The sequence below is a fragment of the Macaca nemestrina genome, chromosome 2 (assembly GCF_043159975.1).
Source record: "Macaca nemestrina isolate mMacNem1 chromosome 2, mMacNem.hap1, whole genome shotgun sequence".
NCBI lineage: Eukaryota > Metazoa > Chordata > Mammalia > Primates > Cercopithecidae > Macaca > Macaca nemestrina.
The window spans coordinates 126,486,487-126,511,432 of NC_092126.1; the positions used below are offsets into that span (position 1 = coordinate 126,486,487).

Sequence of the window (24,946 nt, forward strand, 5' to 3'; positions counted from 1 at the left end):
GAAAGAAAGAAAGAAAAAAAGAAAGAAAAACAAGCAATTCCTGTGATCTTAAACACAGTGGGAAATACATTGTACAGGTATAGAGACAAATCCTAGGACTCAAAGGAAGTAATGCAACCAGGTTTATGAGGGATTTCAACTACTGAAAAGCCAACAAGAGCATGGGTAGTATTTTCTTAACTTAATGTTTATAATACTTAAACATAATTATAAAAATCCCAGCCCTGGACCCTACAGCCGCCGAGATGTTGATGCCTAAGAAGAACCGCATTGTCGTTTATGAACTCCTTTTTAAGGAAGGAGTCGTGGTGGTCAAGAAGGATGTCCACATGCCTAAGCACCTGAAGCTGGCAGACAAGAATGTGCCTAACCTTCAAGTCATGAAGGTCATGCAGTCTCTCAAGTCCCGAGGCTACAAGAAGGAACATTTTGCCTGGAGACATTTCTACTGGTACCTTACCAATGAGGGTATCCACTATCTCCGTGATTACCTTCATGTGTCCCCGGAGACTGTGCCTGTCACTCTATGCCACAGCGATCCAGAGACTGGCAGGCCTCAGCCTAAAGGTCTGGAGAGTGAGCGACCTGTAAGACTCACAAGAGTGGAAGCTGAGAGCTTCCTGTGCCACAGCACTCCTACAGATGGAGTGCCCTGCCTCCTGGTCCCGACGAAAAAGCCGAGGCTGGGGCTGGGTCAGCAACCAAATTCCAGTTTAGAGGCAGATTTGGTCATGGACGTGTTTAGCCACCTCAGTAAAATCAGAAAGGATTCTTTTGCATTGAATAAACTTACAGTCAAAAAAACTTAAAAAAAAATTGGAAGCCACTGACAAAGTTCTATCATATAGAAAAATGCACCTTATTTTAAAAGGACACCCTTAAAAATAATGAATTAAGTACCAGTACTTTATTCAGAAAAATAACCTACAAGTAAGATACTTCTGGGGCTGCTAATATGAATTAAGTAAAGTGCTTAAAAATGTCAATTAGAAGCACAATAGCAAAGCAAATAACAGGTACATGTTCTGGCAGTATTGTCTAATTTATGAGATTCTACAGATTTTCTTGTGTACTGAAATAGTTGTACCTATGAAAATCTGGGATGGGATGTCTCTAATAGTGCTATTACCTTTGAGGTTGCCATTAAATCCTTGTTTTGCCAACTGCTAATTAAACAAATTAAAAAATGGTGTAAGAAATATGCAAAGCTCCTCTTGGCATGTCTTGTTAATTATTTTGCTGTCTGCCATTCAGATTTTCCTATCACTCAGCCCCATATCATGTGGAGACTGTGTCTACCCAAACACTTCTCAGATTTGGAGACTATGTCTACCCAAACACTTCTCAGATTATATCTCATCCATGTTTTGAAGATAACACAGACTAAACAGCAATCTGTTAATCTCAATTCCAGATTTCCAGTAGAACTACCCCAGTTGGTCCTTGGATGAGGCATCCAACTTTGATAATATTAATCAAGATAATGAGGACAAATATACCAGTCATGGCTGCCAACGAACCATCTCTGTTAAAGAGAGACAGAAAAATGGATCTGCAAGGCTGTATAGTGGTTGAGCATACATTCTAGACTAGGACTACTGGCTTTGATTTCCTGTATCATCATTTACATGTGTGAAGTTAGGTAAGTAGCTTATGCTGCAGGTCTCAATTTTCCCATGTATAAAATGGAAAAGAAAAAAAAGCCTATGTCATAGGTGTTGTGAGGACTGAATGAACTGATTTATGTAAATATCTTAGTATGGTGCCTTGCACCCCTTACAACAGTAAGGGGTGGGAGGTAGATGCAAGAGTGTGTCTGTTACAACTGCATTATAGCACATTTTGGTGACTGAATTATGATTCCTGAAAAACATGACATTAAAATGCCAAAACTATGAACTCCTTTAAAATACAGAATCTTTTTTGGGGGCTGTCATAATAGGGGATCCCAAGGGCTAATTTGGAATTTTACTGAAGTATAATGTGATTTAAGAAAAAAATTTGAGTCAGTTCTCATACGGAAATTACAAATTAAATGAGGTTATTAGTTCCAGAAGAAAGACTTAAACTCTGCTCAAAGTGTTAAATACGGCTCAGGTAGAACAGGAGCTTAGTAGCAATGGCAACTCATTTGGTTCTGTAAAGAGAATTTTAAGCAGAATTTGTACACACTGTTTGCATTTTGTATAAATTTTTAATCTGAATTTGAGAGTGACATTCTTGCTTTAGATGCAGTAGATTTGAGATTTGACCAAAGCCATTTTGTCCTGTTATTGTAACAAACATCTTGCTTTATAAAACGTAAGATCCATTCACCCTGGGGCTGGAGTCAACTCCTTTGTATTATGTTAGGCATTTAGGCAGGGGCTCTAATTCTTTCAAGTCAATTCTTTTCAGGCTGCAATATTTTTTTTATCTACTGCTCGGGGAGACATAAGCCTTGGGGAGAATTAGGTCCATAAAAGCTGTCTCTGAAAGTCTCATTTTTTATGGGCGCTTGGATATAAAGAACTTGATTGAAATCTGGTGATGTGTGTTTACCGGCAAATATGTATGTATGTCTGTGTGAGTGGAAGGATGAATGGATGAATAGATGGATGGGGGGATAGGTGGATGGATGGGGAGATGGATCATATAATGAATAGTTATTATTATTATTATTATTTTGGTTATCCAGTATCCAATCATGGTAAGGTACCATGACAAACTTCTTCTCCTGTTAGAAATGTGCCATTGTGTGCATTCCTGGGACCTGGGAAGCAAGTGGAACCAAATTCATTTTCTCTAGCTCAGGGGCAGGCAATCGACTTCAGCTTGGCTAACGAGACACTCTCTTGTTGGAATTTGAATAAGTGTTCCAGGGTGTGGTAGCAATTGGAGGAATGCAGCAGCGGAAGTGACCTGTGAATCTATAAATGGATCTGGTCTGCTGGGAGAATTGCTCTGGTTCCTCAGGTTGGCCCTCTAGACGTTGCTCGCTTTTTGCTTGTTTTCTAAGCCTATTTCTGCAGACCTCCTGGTCCCCTTCATAAACTCCTTTTTGCTTAAGTCAACAAAATTGTTTCTGTTGCAACGCAGAATTCTGAATGATACAGATATTGAGAAGTAACTAAGTTCCAGGCATATTCTAAGTTCCTTATGGGCATTCATTTATTTGCTATTCACAAAAATGCTATGAGAAGGTACTTGTATTATTCCTGTTTTACAGAGAAGCATATACAGAAAGCTCACACGGTTGCCTGAGATCGCATAGCTACCAAGAGCAGATCCTGAATTTGAATTCTGGCAGTCTGATGCTAGAGCATACTTCACTCTGCATCTTAACGTTTCTGCAATATTGCTTCTGTAAGGATAATAGGAGAGAAAGAGAGAGAGAGGCAGTGAAGCAGAGTCTATATAACATGTTAATCAGTGCCTGTTCCTTTTCCTCCTGGCACACAGACTATATATATTTCCCTGCCTCCTTTGCATCTCAATGTAGACATATGACTGACTTCTGTCTGGTAAAATGTGAGAAGTGGATTTGTGTCATTTCCAGGCCAAAGAAGTTAAGTCATGGGTGTGGCTTCCCTGTGGCTCTATTCTGCTCAGCTGAATGGAGAGGAATCTGAGGATCTAAAAGAAAAAAGAGCACCAAATGGACAATAGAAGGCTGCCTGGCCAGGAGTACTCTTATTGGACTGTGATGGGAGTGAGAAATAACCTTGATTTTGTTACACCACTGCAATGTTAGGGTTATCCGTTAATGCCTCTAACTACGCCTAAGAGGCTATATTAAGTTGATGGTGAGTAGAGAGAGATGACAGAGCAAAGCAAACTTGGATTCCAATTTAGGAAACTGGAAAAAAAAATGTTTTTAAATAAAAATGGAGTCTCCCTATGTTACCCAGGCCAATCTTGAACTTCTGGGCTCAAACAATCCTCCCACCTCAGCTTCCCAAAGTGCTGGGGTTACAGACATGAGCCACTGTGCCCCACCCCATGGGTAGAATTTTTAAAGGGACCCAATTTCAGTTGACAAAATAAATAGCACTGAACATCTTTGCTCTCTTTATAGATAACAAAAAGTGAATCCTAATTTAGTCATAATTGAAGGGGTATTGAGAGGTTATCTAATCGTCTTGCCGAGTCTCTGACCCTAAACAAAAAATTTACAAAGATTGTTTTATATATAGCATCCTCATTTTTATGGAACTCAAGGGCAAATGTTCGTGTTAACTTAATCAAAGATGTTACTGGCAACCTATATCATGACCCTAAGTATTCTTGCCCTTATTTGATGAATTACTCTGGCAGTTATCTACTTCAGTTTCCCATGTATTTGATGAAATTCTACTTGTACAATTTAGTAAATGCAAAGGAAAAGCTCTTTTGTGTAATCCTTCATACTTTAATAATCCTTTGATAGACAGCATCCATATCCCTTGCTAATTATTTTCCCCATAAGGCAGGGTATTATATTTCCCAGAATATGTTTCACAGGTAGGAAAGCTTTCAAAATATATAATATTTTGACCTTTAAAGATAAAAGATTTGTTGTGAAACTAGTCCTTTTTATTACTAGGGTGTCATTCAAAATAAAATAATACGTTTAGACATGTTGCAGCAATTTACTTGCTATTACTCAAATCTTACCCTCTAATTAGAAGAAGAAATATGAAGCCTCATCAGTGCATAATTTAACAAACTCAATGTCAGGAAATTACCATATTTTATTCTTGTCTAGCACCAAAATTTGTGGGCATGGAGGGAAAATATTCACTTCTAAAAGTGCAAGATATGACTTATAACAAAAGAGAGCTTGAGAGGTGATAATATGGGTTCAGGCTAATCAAAGATTTTGGACAAGTTCCAACAGCCAGATTTTAAAAATATGACTCGATTTCCAAGTTCCTTCTGCTTTAGGATGAAGTGGAAAAAGAAATGAAGTCATTTGGGGAGAAAGAAAACTGTGAAAACCAGGACTTTTTAAAACTCTGATGGAAATTATTATGGAGCAATAGGAATTCCAGGAAGATGGAATAAGTCAAGGGAATATGAATTTCACCTGCAGGTTGAGAAACACATATCCATGTAGGTGGCAGAGAGCTCCCTAAATTGGAATCCAAGTTTACTTTGCTCTATCATCTCTCTCTAACCACCATCAACTTATATAGCATCTTAGGTTGAGTTAGAGGCATTAACGGGTAACCCTAACATTACAGTGGTAAAACAGAATCAAGGCTACTTCTCACTCCCATCACAGTCCAGTAAGAGTACCCCTGGCCAGCATCCTTACTTTCCATTTTGTGGCTCCTTCTTCCTCTAAATGCTCAATGTCCTCTCCATTCAGCTGGGCAGAATGGAGCCACAGGCAAGGCACACTCATGACTTAACTACTTTGGTCTGAAAATGACACAAATCCACTTCTCACATTTCACCAGAGAGAAGTCAGTCATATGTCTACATCTAGATGCAAAAGAGGCAGGGAAATATATATCGTCTGTGTGCCAGGAGGCAAAGGAATAGGCACTGATGAACATAAACATGGAGCCACTAATGAATGGTCATTTGCAATATCAAGAATGTGAGATTTGAAACAGGTCTTAGGCAGTCATCTTATCTCATGCCTTCATTTTATAGATGAGGATGTAACAGTTGTCAGAATCAAAATAGTCATTAATGTTAAAAAATACTCTTGACATATAAAGCCAGGGAAAGCCATGAAAAGAGGGTTCTCACGCTTGTATGCCTGATAATAAAAACGTTGTACAAAACCCACAACCTTGCACAAAGGCCATTGCAACCTAATACAAAATAATACTCCTGCAAGGACATTTGCTTACCAACTGCCTGTCCAACCTCAGACTGGCATTACCCTTATTATTGACGTTTGTAGTGAAGTATAATTATTTCAAAACAATTATGTCATCCTCTTCATTATTTTTTCCTTTAAAAAGCTCTGTCTTCCTCTGAATACGCAAATCATTTACTATGGAATGAGTATTCCCATTGCAATGCTCTATTCCAAGTAAACATCTTTTTCTTTCAGAGAGCTTCTCTCTATTTGTTACTTTGGCTGATGAGAGTATTGAAATTCAGAGAAAATCATTTACTCAAAGTCATCTATCAAGTTATTGCTTGACATAATTGAGAATTCCAGCAGTGAAATCCAACAGAGTTCAGTAGCAGCTAGATCCAGGTGCTCAAACATGTCATCAGTAATCTGTATCTATCCATCACCTGGCTCTGGTTTTCTCTGTGTTGCTTTCTTCTAGGGCAACTCTTCTTATGCAGTGCGAAGGTAAATCCAGCTTATATCTTTCCATGTTGGTGGCTCCAGCCAAAAGTGAGCTTCTTTATTCTACTGGTTGCAGTAAAAGTCATGAGCTCAGTGTAGGTCATGGTCTAGTTCTGAACCAACCATTGAGGTCAGGGCATTCCATGTCCAGATTTTCTTGGTCTGGGTCAGGGTGCCCCATCAATAAGGCAGAGTCAGTCCAGCTTCACTTAAGCCATATGGGACTTTAATTGGGAGAGGGTAGTAAACAGAGGAAACTCCAGCCAGTGCAGCCAGAAAGAGAGAAAACAATGCTGAGGAATAATGAACAAAAACAACAAACTTCTATTACATAGAGAAATGTATGACAAATCCTTCATCAGGTTAATAAATAACTTCATTATTTCCTCATGGCATATCATAAAAAGTGATTTTATTTTTTAAAATACTTAGATATATTGTATATAATAAAATAATTTCAAAGTGATCAGTAGTAATCACATTATAAGTAAAAAAGAAAAACCATTTTTTCTCCTTTAGAAAAGGGCAGAAACACTACTTAGTTGACTTTGAATGAATTTTGTAGCAAACTACATTGTAAAAGGATATCAGATCTTATTTTGTTTGAGGATTGTATGGTTGTTGAAACAGGGATTAGAATTTAACAGGTGTTCCAGCATCAAAATAGATTTTCTAAGATGGTTTCATGACTCGATTGTTTGGAATGCTTGAATTTTTTTCACTTTAAATAAAGCTAGTGGTTTTGTTTTTAATGTTTTTGTGTTTCTTTCCAAATGACAAGTTAATAAAAGAATTCAGGGCTTCTATTTGCAACATATTTCTGCAAATAACTCATTTTATGGATAGTTCTTATTATCTGTAATAAATCAAAAGCCAAATTAACTAAATCAACACAGAATTTCCTTTATCGAGCAGTGGGAGTGGACATGATAGAGACACCCCAATGAGTTCTTTAAAAATTATGATCAGATAGATCAATGCATGAATCTAGAAGATATGAATTTGATCAAGTAGATCAATATATGAATCTAGAAGATATCAATCTTTTAGGCTCTAAGAGGCTTATCCTTTTCATGGTCATTAATTTCTTGCTTTTCTCATGCTTCCTATCTTTATCCTGTTTTGTTAAAGTATAACTTATGCAATATGTGAATAAAAAATAAGTCAAGTCAAAATGGTGTAATTGTTGGTCAACACCATTTAGCTCAGTGAAAAACAACTACATACCTTAAAATTACCAATGATAAGAGCTGCAAATGTTCAAACTGTTCTTTTTTCTTTTCTTTTTTTAAACATAAAAAGCTTTACCTAATTATTTTATCTTTTAAAAACATCAAAATGAGGCCGCGCGCGATGGCTCATGCCTGTAATCCCAGCACTTTGGGAAGCCGAGGCGAGTGGATCAGGTCAGGATCTCGAGACCAGCCTGGCCAACATAGTGAAACCCTGTCTTTACTAAAAATACAAAAAATTAGCCGGGCATGGTGGCTCATGCCTGTAATTCCAGCTACTCAGGAGGCTGAGGCAGGAGAATCACTTGAACCCAGGAGGCGGAGGTTGCAGTGAACCGAGATCGCACCATTGCACTCCAGCCTGGGCAATAAGAGTGAGACTCCGTCTCAAAAAAATAAAATAAATAAAATAAAATAAAATAAAAAATGAAAGCAAAACTTCAACATCCATAACAACATAAACCCTCAGAATATCTCTAGGTACCCCTGGGTGGTTATAAAATGCAGGTTAGCAAACACTAGTCTACTCCTTGCTATTTTCTGTGCCACTATGATGATTTTCCATAATTTCTAAAGATGTCTGCTCCCCCACCTCAGGTGATAACCAGTTGAGTACTTCAATTAGTACTGTTGGGGTCGTCATTTCTATACTTTGTTATTATGAGGAAAAATCTCAAGTGTTTGCTTTTCATGGATTCCTATGTCATGGGAGCTCATACGGCAGAACTGGGAAATGCTAGTCCTTTCTTTTGGGATTGGTCCAGCTTTTTACCTGATTAAGACTTAGTCTCAGCTGGGAGTGGTGGCTCACACCTGTAATCCCAGCACTTTGGGAGGCTGAGGTGGTGGATCACTTGAGGTCAGGAGTTTGTGTCCAGCCTGGTCAACATGGTGAAACCCCATCTCTACTAAGAAATACAAAAATTAGCTGGGCGTGGTGGCACACTCCTGTAATCCCAGCTACTTGGGAGGCTGAGGCAGGAGAAATGCCTGAACCTGGGAGGTGAAGGTTGCAGTGAGCTCAGATGGCACCACTGCGCCACTCCAGCCTGGGCAATAGAGTGAGACTCCATCTCCAAAAAAAAAAAAAAAAAAGACTTAGTTTCTTTACCTATGGGAGAGGTGTCATCTTTACATTTGAAGTGAACCCCATAGCTTATGACTGGGACTGTCTAGACTCAGAGCCCATGACAATTAGCATAACAATTGTAAGCTTCAGTTTCCTCCTCTGAAAATGGGAGAAGAGTTCTACACATCCCCTAGAATTGCGGCAAAGATTATGTAATCAGTTATGTGTGCAAGATAGAACCGCTCCCTCTCAGACCCTCTCTTCGCCCTTTTCAACCTGCAAGGCTGACTTATACAGACTATCTCAACGGGCTCCCTCACCCTCTGAATTCTGCTTGTCCAGTGGAAGCACCAGCAGATCTGAGGGTGAGAGGAGCATGAGGTCAGGGTGTTTGTTTCTCTAGCTCCCTCCCTTCTGGCCACCTCTAAGAAGGCCACATCTCCTCTTAGTTCACTCTGTCTACTTTCCAGGTTCTGACGACCATTTCCTTCTTCTTGTTACTCTGGGCTTACTTTACCTTTGTTAATGATATCTTTCTTAATTTCTCCTCAAATTTGAACGTGCCCTCTCTTTCCTGTATACAAACAACATGTTTCCTAGTACACACAGCACGAAGGCTGCTTAGCCTGTTATATGACAAGCACTTGGAGAGCTGTTGGGTGGATTAAATAAAACTATGTATGTAGAATGATTGATGTCAAATGGAGTCACTTCATGATAATAATTACATCATTAATAATAAATAAAATACTATGAATAGATTCTCAGTTATTATTTGTAAGTCCTCACTATAGCCTAGGCACTAGGCTTGTACTCTGCATTCATAATGTCATTCTCCTCCCTACTCTTACCTACACTGAAATCTACAAGTAATTACTATTTTTCCCAGTTTACTGACAAGAAAACAGAGACAGAGTTTAAGTCACTGACCCCAGGACACAAAGCAAGTTTGTTTTTACTCCAAAGCTCATTCTCCTTATCACTTTACTATCCTCCTGAGAGTTTCTGCTTCTGCTTCCTGATACAGACTTTTCAAACAGTAAGTGATGTTAATAAAAGATTAAAACAAGAGGACAAAATTATCATGAAAACATGATTATTTGACAAACACTTGCTCCAAGTGTTTAGAGAATCTTCAGAGATCTTGTGATTTTACATTGTGAATTTTCTGGACCATATTATAGGGTTTCACCAACATAACTTCTCTTATCAGACTTGAATTAAGTATTGATGTATATGTAATGATACCTCCATAGGACATGCTCCTACATTTGCACAAATTTGTGTGTGCACAGATGTTCATTGCAGCATTATGTGCTGTTGCAAAAAGAGAAAAGAATTAAATTCCCTTAATAGGTGAAATATTAACTACATTTTGGTATATAGTAGGCATGTTGGTATATTCATTCTATGAAATATTAAAAAATAAAATACATGCATATGCACTACATGAAAAGTCCTGAAGATATCAGAGAAGGGGAAAATTAAGTTGTATGATGATGGGAATAATAGAATTCTACTTGTTTTTAAAAAAGCTATGCATGTGTGTTAGCAGCGTTGAATCCATGTAAGTCTGCAGCAACCTCAATTCTTCACCCCTCAGAAGAAAGAATTTGACTGAGAGGCATAAGGCAGAGTGAGAGACTGAGGCAAGTTTTGGAACAGGAGTGAAAGTTTATTAAAAAGCTTTAGAGCAGGAATGAAAGGAAGTACACTTGGAAGAGGGCCAAGCAGGTGACTTGAGAGATCAAGTGTGCCTTTTGACCTTTGACTTGAGGCTTTATAGGCTGGCATGCTTCTGGTGGTTGCAACCCATCTCCCCTGATTCTTCTCTTGGGGTGGGCTGTATACATGCGCAGTGGCCTACCAGCACATGGCCACATGTGCAGTGTGTTTACTGAAGTTGTATGCATACTAATTTGAGGTGTTTTTCCCTTACTACCCAAGTGTTCCTAGAGGAAGGCCACACACCACTTACATATACAATTTTGCCTCTTAGTGCACACGCTCAAGCCCACTTGCCCGACTCCTGAGATCTTACTGGGAAACTGCTGATCACCAACTTCGGGGGTTTCTATCTACTGGGAGACAGCCTTTTCCTGGTGCTAACTGCAGCTAATTATTATTTTAGAGAGACAGTTTAAGAGCCGCCTGACCATCACCTGATGGTTGCCTGACATTCCTAGTTGGGCGGGGGGGCGGGGGAGCATTCTCCTGCCTTGCTCATGTTTTACTAGCTACCTACTGTAACATGTGTTTAGATAAGTATATAAAGGGATAAAAATCTGAAAGAACATGCCAAATTATTTGTAGTTGATACTGCCTGGGAGAGAAGTTAGAATAAGGAATATGAAAAGAGACATTCAAGTTGTATTCTATATACTTAACACATGGCTTGAATTTTAAAAATAGTAAGAATGCATGTGTTACTTGGATAATAAAGAAATAAATAAAATTTAAAACAATTGCAAGATTAAGGGGCATATTACCTTGTCCCATGAGATACTTTTGACAAAACTTGTATGTTTAACGTGAAGATGAGAGGCACAAATGGATAGGTGGCATTAGCTTCTAGACACATCTATTACAGAGCTATGATGTGGAGGAGCGTTTGGGATAGTTCTGTGTAACCTTAGCAGGCAGTAGGAGGAGCAGTCAGGGAACCAAAGGCCACATAGTGTCTTATAGGATATGTTAAGAAACTTAGATGTCATTCTAAGTCCTTTAGAAGTCACTGCAGGATTTTAAGCATGGGTGTGATAACCTCCATAGTAATTTTTAATTTTTTAAAAATTACTTAAGTAGTATCTTGAGTCAGCTTAGGTTGCTGTAACACAATACAACAGACTAGGTGACTTAACAGGAATTAATTTTTGCACAATTCTAGAGGCTGGAAGTCTGAGATCAAGGTGCCAGTGTGGTTGGTTCTGGTGAAGACTCCTTTTCTGGCTTGCAGATAGCTGCTTTCTTGCTGGTTCTTATTCTCTTTCTTACTGGGCGGGGGAGGAGGGGAGAAGGCGATGGGGGAGGGGGGCTTGGAGAGAGAGAGACAGAGAGAGAAACAGCCAAATTCTGGTCTCTTACAATAGCACTAATCTCATCATGAGGGTCACACGTCCAAATACCGTCACACTGAGGATCAGGGCTGTAGGAAGTGAACGGGGAGAGGGGTGCAAACATTCAGTCCACAGCAAGTATCTTGCTGGAGAATTATCTGTTCAGGATGAACGGGGGTTGCAGAATGGTGGCAGGGCGCTAAGTTAGAAAGCTCCTTCAGTGGCCTAGAAATGAATCGTAGCTTTCACTAGAGAGGTAGCAGCAAAAATGGTGAGACATCATCAGATTTGGATATACATGGTGGCGGAACCAAAAGGACTTGTTGAAGGATTGAAAGCCACTGCAAGACAAACAGAAGAATTAAGAAAATCTCCTAGGTTTGGGACTTAAATAATTGAGTAGATGATGAATCATTGACCAAAGGGGGGATGGGACAATAGAATAGATGCATAGATCTGATAATGGATTAGTATTCAAAATACATACAGAATTCCTATAAGAAGAAATAAAGATATGCCTTTCTAGTTTTTTCCAAAATGTTTAAAAAATTGTTTTTCATTTTAAAGTCATTAAGAACATTTGTTGACATTTCTCTTTATGGCTTGTGACTTTAGGATATTGTTTGAATATAGCCTTGTATTCATTCCCTAGGGCTGCCATAGCAAGGGATCATAAAGTGGGTGCCTTAAAACAATAGGACTTTATTCTCTCGAAGTTCTGGAGTCCAGAAGTCTGAAATCACAGTGTCAGCAGGGCAATATTTCCTCTGAGGGATCTAAGAATCTTTCCTTGCTTCCTTCCTTCTGGCAGTTGCTGGCAAGCCTTGACTTCCTTGGTTTGTATCAGCATAATTCCATCTCTGCCTTCTCCCTTGCTTCTCTCTCTCTCTCTCTCTCTCTCTCTCTCTCTCTGTGATTAGTCTAGTGTCCACCCTAATCTCATATGAACTCATTTTAGCTTGATTACATCTATAAAGACCCTATTTCTAAAACAAGGTTACAGTCATGGGTATCAGGGGTTTGGATTTGAACATATCTTTCTAAAATAAGGTATGTTTATTTTCCCAACAATTCCCAAGTGTTTCTAGTTTTGCTATTCTGTTATGTTTTTTGTCTATAACTAAGACAAACCACACTGTCATAGTGACTATAGATTTATACTATGTCTTGATATCTAGATGGCATCTCGCTCCCAACTCTGGTTTCTTTGAAAGTGTCATGGCTTATTTTTGTCCTCTTCTATATAAATTTTAGAATCAGCTTTTAAAATACTTTTTAAAAAAGCCTACAGGAGCTTAGATTGGAATTGTACTTATCAGTCATTTTAGAGAGAATTGATGACTTTATGATGTAGAATCTTCCTATCCATTAACATGGTAGTGTTAGAGTAGGTAACTAGGCAGACATAAACGGGGCAGAGAGGCTCCCCTCTACCCCAAGATTGTCAGATGACCATCGGGTGATGCTAAGGTGGTTGTTAAACTGTCTCTGTAAAATAATAACTGGTCACAGCTGGCACCAGGGAAGGCCGTTGCCCAATAGAAAACACCTGAAACTGGTGATAAGCAGCTTCCCGATAAATTCTCAGGAGTTGGGCGAGTGGGCCCAAGCATGTGCACTAAGAGGCAAAGTGGCAGAATTTAACTGATATGTGACCTTCCTCTAGGAACACTGGACCAGTAAGGGAAAAAACGCCTCCAGTGAGCATGCGCTCAACTTCAGTAAACACATTGCACATGTAGCCTGAGTGCTGGCAGGCCACTGCACATGCAGACAGCCCACCCCAAGGGAGAAGAGATGCAAACCCCAGAACTATGCCAACCTATAAAACCCAAGTCAAAGGCCCAACACTGTACTTGGATCTCTCAAGTTGCCAGCTTGGTCCTCTTCCAAGTGTAGTTTACTTCCTTTTGTTCCTGCTGTAAAGCTTTTAAATCAACTTTCACTCCTGCTCAAAAACTTGCCTCAGTCTCTCACTTTGCCTTATGCCCCTCGGGTGAATGCTTTCCTTCATGGAGGCAAGAAATGAGCTGCTGCAGACCTATCCAGCTTCCCTGCTGCTAAAAGTGGCAATTCTCAGTTTTATTCCCCAGTACCATAAAAATGTTATAGGTGGAGACTTTTAAAATAAATTTGCTAAATGTTTGATGCTGGTGTATAGATTTATTTTTAACGTTTTCATTTGATTTGATATCTTACAACCTTTCTTAAACTCTCATTATTTCTAATTATTTGAAGACTATTTTGAGCTTTTTTGTATTTTTGAATGAAAATTTCATTCTTTCTTTTCTAATCCTTATACTTTTGCTTTCTTTTTCTTATCTTGCTGTAATCACTGACACCTCCAGGGTAATAGAAACAATAAGAGTGAATTACCTAGTGTTTCTCTCGATTTTAAGAGGAATGCTTCACCATTAAGTTTGAACTTTCTCTAGGTTTTTGGTAGGTGTCCTTTACCAAGTTAAGTTGTTCCTTCTATTCCAAGTCTCCATTCATTTTCTATTGTTGTCCTTTGAAGAAACTTTTCCTTTTTCTTTGTTTACCAGTATTATCAGAGACTTTAAAAATACTTTTACTTCATTTTAAAGTGTTTAGGATAAAAGAACTAGGTAGATTTGTACCCTCAGACACATAAATACTCTTAGCATTTAGCTTTTGAACTAAGCAAAAATAAGTACATTATTTATATGTCAAGAACTCTCCCCACCGCATGAAAAAAGGGCAGCAGAGTTAAACTGAAAAATGTTATAGACTTACTTTGAATATGAAATTGAATATTGAGGCTCAGTATTCTCTTCTTGAGACGCTGACACAGACTCTTCCAAAGACCTCTTTGTGAGTCACCTATTTTCAGTTCGGTTGCATCACCCTTTGGGGATTTGTTTGAATTATTCAGAAAGCTAGTTTTTCCCAGCGACGTGATTGCACAGAATATCCTGGACCCTCAGCTGCCAGGAGATCTTTTTTCCCTCCTCTCTCCTGGCACATAAAAGCAAACTAAAGCCCTAACTGGATTCAGGAGGAAGAGACAGTTCTGAGGGGGAGGGCTCCCCTCGGTCTGAGAGGAAGCACAGTTCCCAAAATGTCAGGCTTTCCTTCTGGGGGAGAGGCAATCCCACACGGCACTGCTAAGTGTACTGGGATCAATCTATTGTGAGCAGGAAGGAGATGTTTCCTTCCGAGGTCTTAGGACCTCTGAAGCAAGTAGCTGGAGGGAACACAATGACACTTGATATTAGCTGAGGTGTGATTCTGAAAAAAGACTGACTCAGCCCTTTTCCGAAGAAAAGAGGCTGTGAGCACACAAAAATAATGTCTGAAAGAGGGGATTTAACACTTGTGCTCCTAAGGCAAGGCTACTGTATTTAGGAGTGAGTTAACAGGCACTGCTTGTTCCCTGCTCTTTCAGTGTCTGCTGACACCACTAATTGCAAGTCATGTCGTGTCTCTTACTATATAATGCTTAGCCACCGAAGTCCACAGAAAGCAGAGAAGTTGCTTAAATCCACCCAGCATTTTGGAATGGAGCATTTCATTTCTTCTTCAGATATTTTTGGGGGTAAACACAGCTCATTTTTATGATTATTATGTTTTTGCAATCAGAAAAGCTTTTCCCCCTCTCACTTTAAAAGCACCCATGTGTTTGTTCATTCACCTATGTATCTAGACGTTTATTCACTCACCATCACTGAGTCGACATTTATTATTATTATTACTAAAAGTTAACATTCATTGAACTCTAAAAAATTTCACTAATTTCCAGGTACAACTAATCTTATTGTACTCTCTCATTCATTTTTCATGTAACCAGTGAGACACTATTATTCCTTATATAGGTAAGGAAAATGAGGCACAAGGTGAAGTAGATTTGCTCAGTCTCAAAGCTAGTAGTTGGAGAAGACACGACTCAAATCCAAATCTTTCTGACTCTATATCCCTTTCTAGTAGCAACTGAAGTCATGTCATACTGGCTCACAGGAAACCAATTGTTAAATGTTCAGGAATTTTGAGTATTGGTTTGTTAAATACAGCCATTATCATAAATTAAATTATACAAATTTTGATTAAATAAACTACATTAAAAACAAAATAATAAATACTTAAAATTATCACTTTGGAGTTATTTTATACCATTCTACTTTATTCATATCTTGAGGTTATTTCTGTCTTCTGAATCTTAATGACAGGATCACTATAGAATGGCAGGCTATGACACATCTCTTTACAACTCTGCATTCAGTGACACCATGCTAAAGTTTGAAATTGACCATGGTTGACTATTTTCACCATGGAAATTGGCAAGTACTACAAATAGGGACTTTCTTTCCCCTAAAGAGTCACTTGTTAAACACTTACCAGCACACCAGTGACCCTGTGTCTTGACTACCAAAGCAGATAAATTCCACAGAATGCTGTGATGTTATATACAGGCATCATGCTGAATGCAGAAGATGCAAAGCTGAATCAGTCACAGTGGAAATAAGGAAGAGGAAAGCTCACCCATTGGAAATGGAAAGATTGTGGAGGCTGAATAATTCCAATGTAAAACATCACTTCAAGTAAATTATCCAGGTACAATTGTATGTACGGCAAAAGAAGACCTAAGATACCCCCCCAAAATATATAATCTAGAAGGTTTCAGTTTGATAATCTCCTCAGTCTCTTCTCTACTTTTATTATAGAGAACAAAATAGGAAACAACTGTGCTATGAAGTACACCATTTCAGGTCCAGTGTTTCATGAACTTGAAAGTTCAGGAGTTGGTGGATTTTGATCTTCTGAATATTGTTCTTTGACTAAGAGAAACACTGTTCCTTATCTGGGATGCTTTTGTTTGAGAACCAACTGACTATGCATTAAACCAAACAGAAGCTTTGTATGGCCAGAAAAAAAACGAATTCTCTAAGGAACAGTTAAAGCCCATTGATATGGTAATTTGACAACCACACATGTTTCTAATAGAGTTTCATACCAGTTTTGATTATCTGTCAGCCAGATTCATTCTCAATAACTCTACAGAAATGGGCACACAGAAAGGTGGAAAGCAAAAGAAGAGGTAAGAAAGTCTAACAATTAGTATGGTTTTAAATGTAAATTTAATCCCAGTTCTGCCATTTATTGGCAAATGATTTCCCTCTTCTATGCTTCAACAGCCCTGTTTATAAAATAAGGGGGTTGGATCATCCACCTTTTTCAAGTTTAGTCTGCAAAAGCATTACCACCTGAGCTAATTCATAGATGGGTTTTTTTTCAAATCTCACCTGCAGGTCATTAGATCATTAGATCCAGGTTATGGCCAGCAATTTGCATTTTAAGCCAGCCTCTAATTTGGCTCTATTGATAATGATCTGGTCAATCACATATCCACATGACTAGACTAGGTGATCTTTATTTCAGTCTGCATCTCCTGTAATATTGACATTAAAAAGAATATATTTTCAGTGTTAGTCAATATAGTGAATATATATATTCACTTTTAATGTCAATTAAAAAGAATATATTTTCAATGTTAGTCAATACAGTTAGTGAATATATATGTATGCATATGTTGCTTGGAATTTTCATCTTAAGGAAGAGATGTTTCGCCTTGCATAACCTATTGGTTTACATCTTCTATTTGAGTCTTACCTCTTATTTCTCTAATTTGATGGAAGTCATCTGATAGGGCTTAGGATACATGTTATCTGGGTGATAGGAAAATTTAGCTGCTAGTTTTAGCAGCTAACAGTATCTACATTCCAGTAATGGGCTTTCTGAAAGGGTGAAAAATATAAAGCTATCACCATGTGTTTGCTGGGAATGGTTTTGAAAAGCAATTGGAAAAAGACCAAAATCTAAATTATTGTACTATTGAATTCAAGTCAGTATTGTAGAAAGCAAGAACATTGAACTGGCTTTTAGGCAGATAACTTAAACACCATGTCTGACTGAGGTTTATCCTGTAATAAGAAATAAGATTTGAAAATAAACAACTATGTGTTGTTATAGAGGACATAGTTTCCCCAATCTTAGGCATAACTAGTTTCCACTGTACAGGAAGAGATAATGACTCCCATCTTTCTCTTAATTAGATGAATGCAGTGAACTTCTGTGGTTCCCATCTGCCTGTAATTTATCCTTCTTCTGATAATAGCACCCCAATTTTCCTCTGGGTGATACAACTTCCCTCCCTGTTTGACCACACACTTTGGGAGTTGGGGGGGTGGGGAGGAGAATATTCCTCTTGGCACAGTGATTGGTTTTTGGATGGGAATGAGACAAGTGAAAGAGTAAGAATTAATTTTCAGACTTTTGTTAAATAGCTGGAGAAGAGGAGTCCTTTTTCATTTTGCTGGATTTGAAACTAGGAGGAAGGTGGGGCTAGACCTGACAACTATTTTGTCATTCTGCAACCTCAAGCTGAGTTTGAAGCTATCAGATCTATGCCCTAGAGATTTTCCCATGAGCATGTAGAGGATTAAAACAGTTTTTTTTTTTTTTTTTTTTAAGTCACCTAAAACCAAACTAATCCTAATTGAGTCACTGAACAACTGCACGAATCATGTAAATTCTCTAGGCTGCAACGTTTTCTTTTTCAAAAGGTATATGCAAAACGAGGGTAAAAATCTAAAAAAATCTTTAGTACTCCCAAGCTGTATACAATTATAAGAGTGTATAAGCACATACGAGAGAAGAAAGAATATATAAGAAAGTGGTTATATGTTTCATCTGAGGAATGAGGACTTAGAATTGGGAGAGAGACTCAGTTTTCACTATGTATTGTTTTGTACTATTTGAGTTTTGAGTTTTAAATTTTTATGTGTGTGTTTCACCTATTAAAAATCCCAATTGTATGTTTCTAGGAAGACACTTGGTTTGTTTGTTTTCAGAGATAGAGTATTGCTATGTTGCCAAGCGTCTGGTCTTAAACTCCTGGCCTCAAACAATTCTCTTGCCTCGGCCTCCCAGACGGCTGGAATTACAGGCATGAGCCACCATGCCTGGCCAAAGACAACATCAACATGTTTATATTCATAAAACAAGTTCATCTTTTGAGTTTAATATTTGGTAGCACATAAATGCTATAGTGTATCTTTCCATTTGTTAAGATTCTTTTCCTTCAACATGTGCTAAAATAATGGTGATGACACAAATATTAAAATTAATGTCCAGATACTTCAAAATATATTAATAGTATACACCTGATTCTACTTTTACTTTCTGATTTTTATATACAATTTCTCTTCCCTCATTTTCAGAGTATTAATTCCATTTTTCAAGGTGCCATCTGTTCAATTCCTCTAATCCTCAGCTCACCCATTTTGAAGATGAGAATCTCAAAGTAAATGAATCATTCAAACTGAGGACTTAGAGGCAGCTTATGTAATTCTATTTCATTGCCTCTTCTAGCCTCGGGAATGGGCCATTCCATTTCATTTTATTTCCCATTATCCTCGCATTGTCTTATTTGTTTTTTTTTTTTTGGTGAACAGAACTTATTGAAATTATTTAAGTGAATCTTCTACTCAAAGGCACAGAAATACAAGACCTAGAAATGAGATATATGGAGACGAATATTAATTGGGCACATTTTGATCCTCCTGTATTTTCTTTATCCTCAGGGAATTATGTATCAGGGTCAGAATGAGGTTATCTTTGGAGGCTTGTTCTACTGCCCTGCTATTAATATTTCACCCCCTTCTCCTTTAGGTCTTGGTTGCAATATCATTAATATTTTGAATCTAAGAAATGGACTTGAAAGGACCTGGTTAGGATGTAAAGATCTGTATGTTTTTTCTTTTCAGTCTAGACCCTATGTTATAAGGTTACTTTAAGATGGTATAAAGTCATCTAAATAAAATTAAAGATAATAAAACTATAATTGCAAGTAGCTAATTTACAATACTCTGTGTCCAATATTTTATGTTTTTAATGCTCACCTAATTCTCTCAATATGCCTTTTAAGAAAGTGCAATTATTGCTTCCATTACACAGATGAGAAAATGGAGGCACATAGAGTCTAAGATGAATAACTTGTTGAAGGTTACACATGCAGTAAATGGCAGACGTGGGATTTGGACATCGGCAACTGATTCCAAAACCTATGCTCTTTACTCCTATCAGTGTGTTCACTGGAGAAGCAGGTCCTAGCCTAAAAAAAAAAAAAAAAAACCCAGAGAAGAGTGAAAGCAGAATTAGGTATACGGCACAGAGGTAAATCAGAGACGAGCGTGATTAATTTTATCTGGAGAGACCGAAGAGGCTTCCTGGAAAAGGTGACATAATAGATGGAACTTGAAAGATGGATTTTATTCAGTTTTATTCACTGATCTCTGAAGTTTAACTTCTAACTATGATAGCATATATGTACAAATTAGGGGACAAGATACTAGAAATAAAATTAAATTTCAGCATGGAGACAACTCAGCTGTCCTAGTGAAAGAATTAACTTTCTTCAGTCCTTAGGGATGTATTTAGACATATGAAGATGTATGACAATTCTTTTCAAATGACACAACATCACAGAGAAATATTAGTTCTTATTATTTAAGTTTATAAGGCATAGTATTTGCTTTAATGGTCTCAATTCTTTATCCTTTCTTGTAACTCCAATTTTTGCTGTGTAATCTTGAAGTCCCTTTCACTAAACAGGCAGAGTCTAATTCCTCATCATGAATCTGGGCTGCTTTAATTACTTGCTTTGGCCAACAGGATGTTAGCAGATAGGGCACAAACAGAAGTTTAACAAGGTCCTCAGAAAAAAAAAAAAAGGGAAAATGTAAGACGCATTTTGAACAAAATATGAGGAAACAAAAAAGCACTTGGGCATTTTGCTTGTACTTGCTCTTCTCCCATCAGGAAACTATATCTAGGACAGCCTGCTGCAGGGTGAGAAACATGAAAAGCAGAGCAGAGCCAAGCCCCTGGCCCCTTTATTTCAGCCAATACCACTACTGAAGGAACCACAGCCAGTGACCCCCTGGACTTGTGAGCAAGAGTTAGTCCAAACCTGATCAGCCAAGTCCAGCCTAATCAACTGCACCCTGCAGACTCATAAACTAAACCAATGCTTATTAATGTAGGCAGACTCATAAACTAAACCAATGCTATTATTGTAGTTTTCCATGAGGATTTCCTCTACCCACAGATAGCTTGAGGGTTGCAGTAACTGACCTTGCAGTAGCTCCAGGGAAAAACAAAACATATTTTACTATTTCAAGGAATAGTAAACAAGGAATCTATGTTGCTATGTCCATTTTGCCCAGTTATGTAGCATCGCTGTGGCAATTAATCACTGATACAGTAGATGTGACCATTCCATAGCAGCATCAACATCAAACACTCCTGGGGGTCAATGGCTTCTATTTATTTTATGTTCCTAATAAAAGGAGAGGCAACGGGCACATGATACATACTTTTTAGGCAAATAAATAAATAAATAAAAATTTAAAAAACCCAGCAATCTAGATTCTTTGACAGTAGTAGAATATTTCATGTTTATCCCTGAGGAAACTGCAGGGTAAATTACTGTAACCCATCACTTGTCAAATAAAATCACAAACTAACTTTACACAGGAATGGCCAGCAGCTAATTTAAACACTGTTGGAACCAACAGGTAGAAGAGATCAGTATATTGTAATTTGGCTTGTTTTCTTTTTAATTGCTCTTCAAGGGAACATCAAACCAAAGATAATATTCCAAAAACTTCAGGCTGGGAGGAATTAAAGTTTAATCATTAGGAATGTTTTTAAATCTTTTTGAGGTTCAAGTTTTTCAGACTCCTCCACGTATGGGTGAAAGTGAGCCAACATTAATTTCAATAAAGATTTCAAATGTAGATTATTTTATTTGTTCCAAATTATAAATGATATACATGCTCCATATAGAAAATGAGAAAAATAGAGTTAAAAGAAAACAAGTACAAATAATTCCACCATTCAAATACAATTATTGTTAATATGTTGGCATTTTAAATGTATTTTTATCTTAGTAACAGTAGCATGCTTTTGGGCACAGGGCTTCCTTTAATTGTCACAATCCAGTGAGTTGGTATTATCTCTATTTTTTAGAATAGGGGAACTGAGAATATAGTAACAGGAATTTTGCTGACATTTTAGCCTCTCCCTGCTGATACAGAAATTTAGCAATCCTTCTTAAGAGGCTCCTACTAATTTCTACTTTAGTTAACTTTTTATTATGGAAAATTCAAACTTGCTCACCAGTAGAGGAAAAAGCACCATGAACCTCTATGCACCCATCACTCAGCTTCGATAATTAGTAATGCACATCAATTCTGCTTCGTTGATAACCCCATCCATTTTTTTCTCACGTCCACTTGCTCTAATTTTCCATGTGGACTTCTCTATCTATAGACCATTTGAGGACAGCTCACCCTGCAGATCCTCAGGGATAAAGATGAAATATTCCAGTACTTTCAAGGAGGCTCAGAATCTGTGTTAATTTGGTCTGAAAAAAAAAAAAATGCCTTGTGCATGTTGGAGTGGGCTAAACTCTGTTTACCCTAAAGCACAAGGTTAATAGAAGGAACTTTCAAGGAGATGAAAATGTAGACATTACCATGAAATCTACTTATACACCCACAAAGTAAGAATGAACAGGGTGCTTTATGGTTTACAAGCCACAGTCATGTCTTTCATCAAACATGATTGAATGTCCCCGTTTGAGAAAACTGCTTTGCTCAGAACATCATATTTCTAGCCCCCAGAGAAAGTCTTTGCGGTGCCAAACTCGACTGCCCTCCTTTCAGTGCTCCTCGTACCACCTGCACTGACCCCCGCATCCCTTGCCCCAGCGCCAGGCTCTTCTCCAGGAGTCAGGCTGGCATGCTAGGTTGTGCCACTGTTATTCACCCTGAAATGTATGATTAGTTAATATTCATGAGGGCTTCTACCCAGTGGAGTTTGTTGGGGCATATGGAAACCACAGCCTCTGTTCTCAGCAAGTTTGCACCAAAGCGTCTGAGTCTATTTACTCACAATTTGCCGATGTTTTGACATTTCCTTGCTGATTTGCCTCATGAATGAGTGCCTGGTGATAGTTTCCTGATCGGAAGTAATACCCCAATGAGCCAAAGATTGGCTTCTCCTGTTGCCATGGGGCATCCTGTCTCATTTTTCTCACAGAATAAATGTTGCACTTGAGGCAAAATAAAAAAAAAAAGGTGGCAGCCCTAAATGTCTCCAGTTTCTGTATCTTATGCATCGTCTCTGTAGCTAAAAAAAGTAAGTAGATTTGCCACCCAGTTCTATAGCACTTACATGTGGATGATAACATTTTTTCACCTCAATCTTGTGAGATTAGGGATAAAGACATAATTATTTTTTTAGTTTGAAATACAAAACATATTTTCTGCCACTACTATGCAAAAAGTGTAAAAAGTATAAAACCTAAAAACCAAAACTACTCTTCCTATTTCACTCTCCAATCCTATTTACTTAATTTTTCTCTTTGGAACCGATTATCATTTATTTGGTATGCACATTCCTAGATATTTCTCAATGCTCTCATATGTACACTTATACATGTGTGTATGTTTCTAAGTATAGACATACACAGTGTAAAGAAACATATGAACACATCTATTCACATATATATGTGGTTCTTTTTGCACAAATGTATTAAATCTAAGATACCACCGATTGTACAATGTGACATTATTTTATGTACAGCATCAAGACTACTGCCTGGCCAGTAAAAATTATAAGACAACAGCAATTATAAAACTCATAATAATGTGAAAATGTGCAAAATAAGCATCTTGAAATCAATGAAATATGGCAGCTTTGTGTTTGTTTGTTTGTTTTTTGAGACAGGGTTTCTCTCTATCATCCAGGGTGGAGTTGGCTCGTTTTCACCCATACGTGGAGGAGTCTGAAAAACTTGGACCTCAAAAAGATTTAAAAACATTCCTAATGATTGAACTTTAATTCCTCCCAGCCTGAAGTTAAAGGTTTTTGGAATATTATCTTTGGTTTGATGTTCCCTTGAAGAGCAATTAAATCACAGCTCACTGCAGCCTAGAACACCTGGGCTCAAGTGATCCTTGAGTAGCTGGGACTACAGGTGTGTGCCACCATGCCATCTTTGGTTTTTAATAGTACAGCACAGATGTATTTTCACTTCAGTGCAAATAGTTCCATCTCTTTTTAAACTACTGGCTATTATAGTCGGCTGTCTTATAATTTATTTAGCCATTCTCATACTGTTGAACATTTAGTTTGCTTCCAGATTTACTATTAAAGAAGCATTGGATGCACATATGTCAGTATAACTCTTTGCATACATATGTGAAAATTATAGAAAACATATTCTTAAAAGCATAACTAAGGGTTTAAGACTATAAGTGATATGGTTTGACTGTGTCCCCACCTGAATCTCATCTTGAATTGTAGCTCCCACAATTCCCATGTGTTGTAGGAGGGACCAACTGGGAGGTAATTGAATCATGGGGGTTGGGTCTTTCTCCTGCTGTTCTCACGATAGTGAATAAGTCTCATGAGATCTGAAGGTTTTATAAAGAGAAGTTCCCCTACGCCAGTTCTCTCTTTGTCTGCTGCCATCCATGTGACTTGCTGCTCCTTGCCTTCTGTCATAATTGTGAGGCCTCCCCAGCCACAAGGAACTGTGAGTCCATTAAAAGCTCTTTATCTTCCCAGTCGTGGGTATGTCTTTATTAGCAGTGTGAAAAAGGACTAATTGAGTAAATTGGTACTGGTAGAGTGGGGCACTGCTGTAGATACCCAAAAATGTGGAAGCAACTTTGGAACTGGGTAGCAGGCAGGGGTTGGAACAGTTTGGAGGCCTCAGAAGACAGGAAAATGTGGGAAAGTTTGGAACTTCCTAGAGACTTGTTGAATGACTTTGACCAAAATGCTGATAATGACATGGACAATGAAATCCAGGCTGAGGTGATCTCAGATGGAGATGAGGAACTTGTTGGGAACTGAAGTAAAGGTGATGCTTGCTGTGTTTTAGAGACTGGTAGTATTTTGCCCTGGCCCTAGAGATTTGTGGAACTTTAAACTTGAGGGAGATGATTTCGGGTATTTGGCAGAAGAAATTTCTAAGCAGCAAAGCATTCAAGAGGTGACTTGGGTGCTGCTTAAAGCATTCAGTTTTAAAAGGGAAACAATATAAAAGTTTGGAAAATTTGCAGCCTGACGATGTGGTAGAAAAGAAAAACCCATTTTCTGAGGAGAAATTCAAGCTGGCTGCAGAAATTTGCATAAGTAACAAGGAGCCAAATGTTAATCAACAAGACAATGGGGAAAATGTCTCTAGGGCATGTTAGAGACCTTTGAGGCAGCC

General features: G+C 38.1%; 1 pseudogene; it reads left to right on the forward strand.

Moving 5' to 3' along the window:
* Positions 1-245: 245 nt before the first annotated feature.
* On the forward strand, positions 246-757 carry LOC105483251 (small ribosomal subunit protein eS10-like; annotated as a pseudogene).
* Positions 758-24,946: the final 24,189 nt, after the last annotated feature.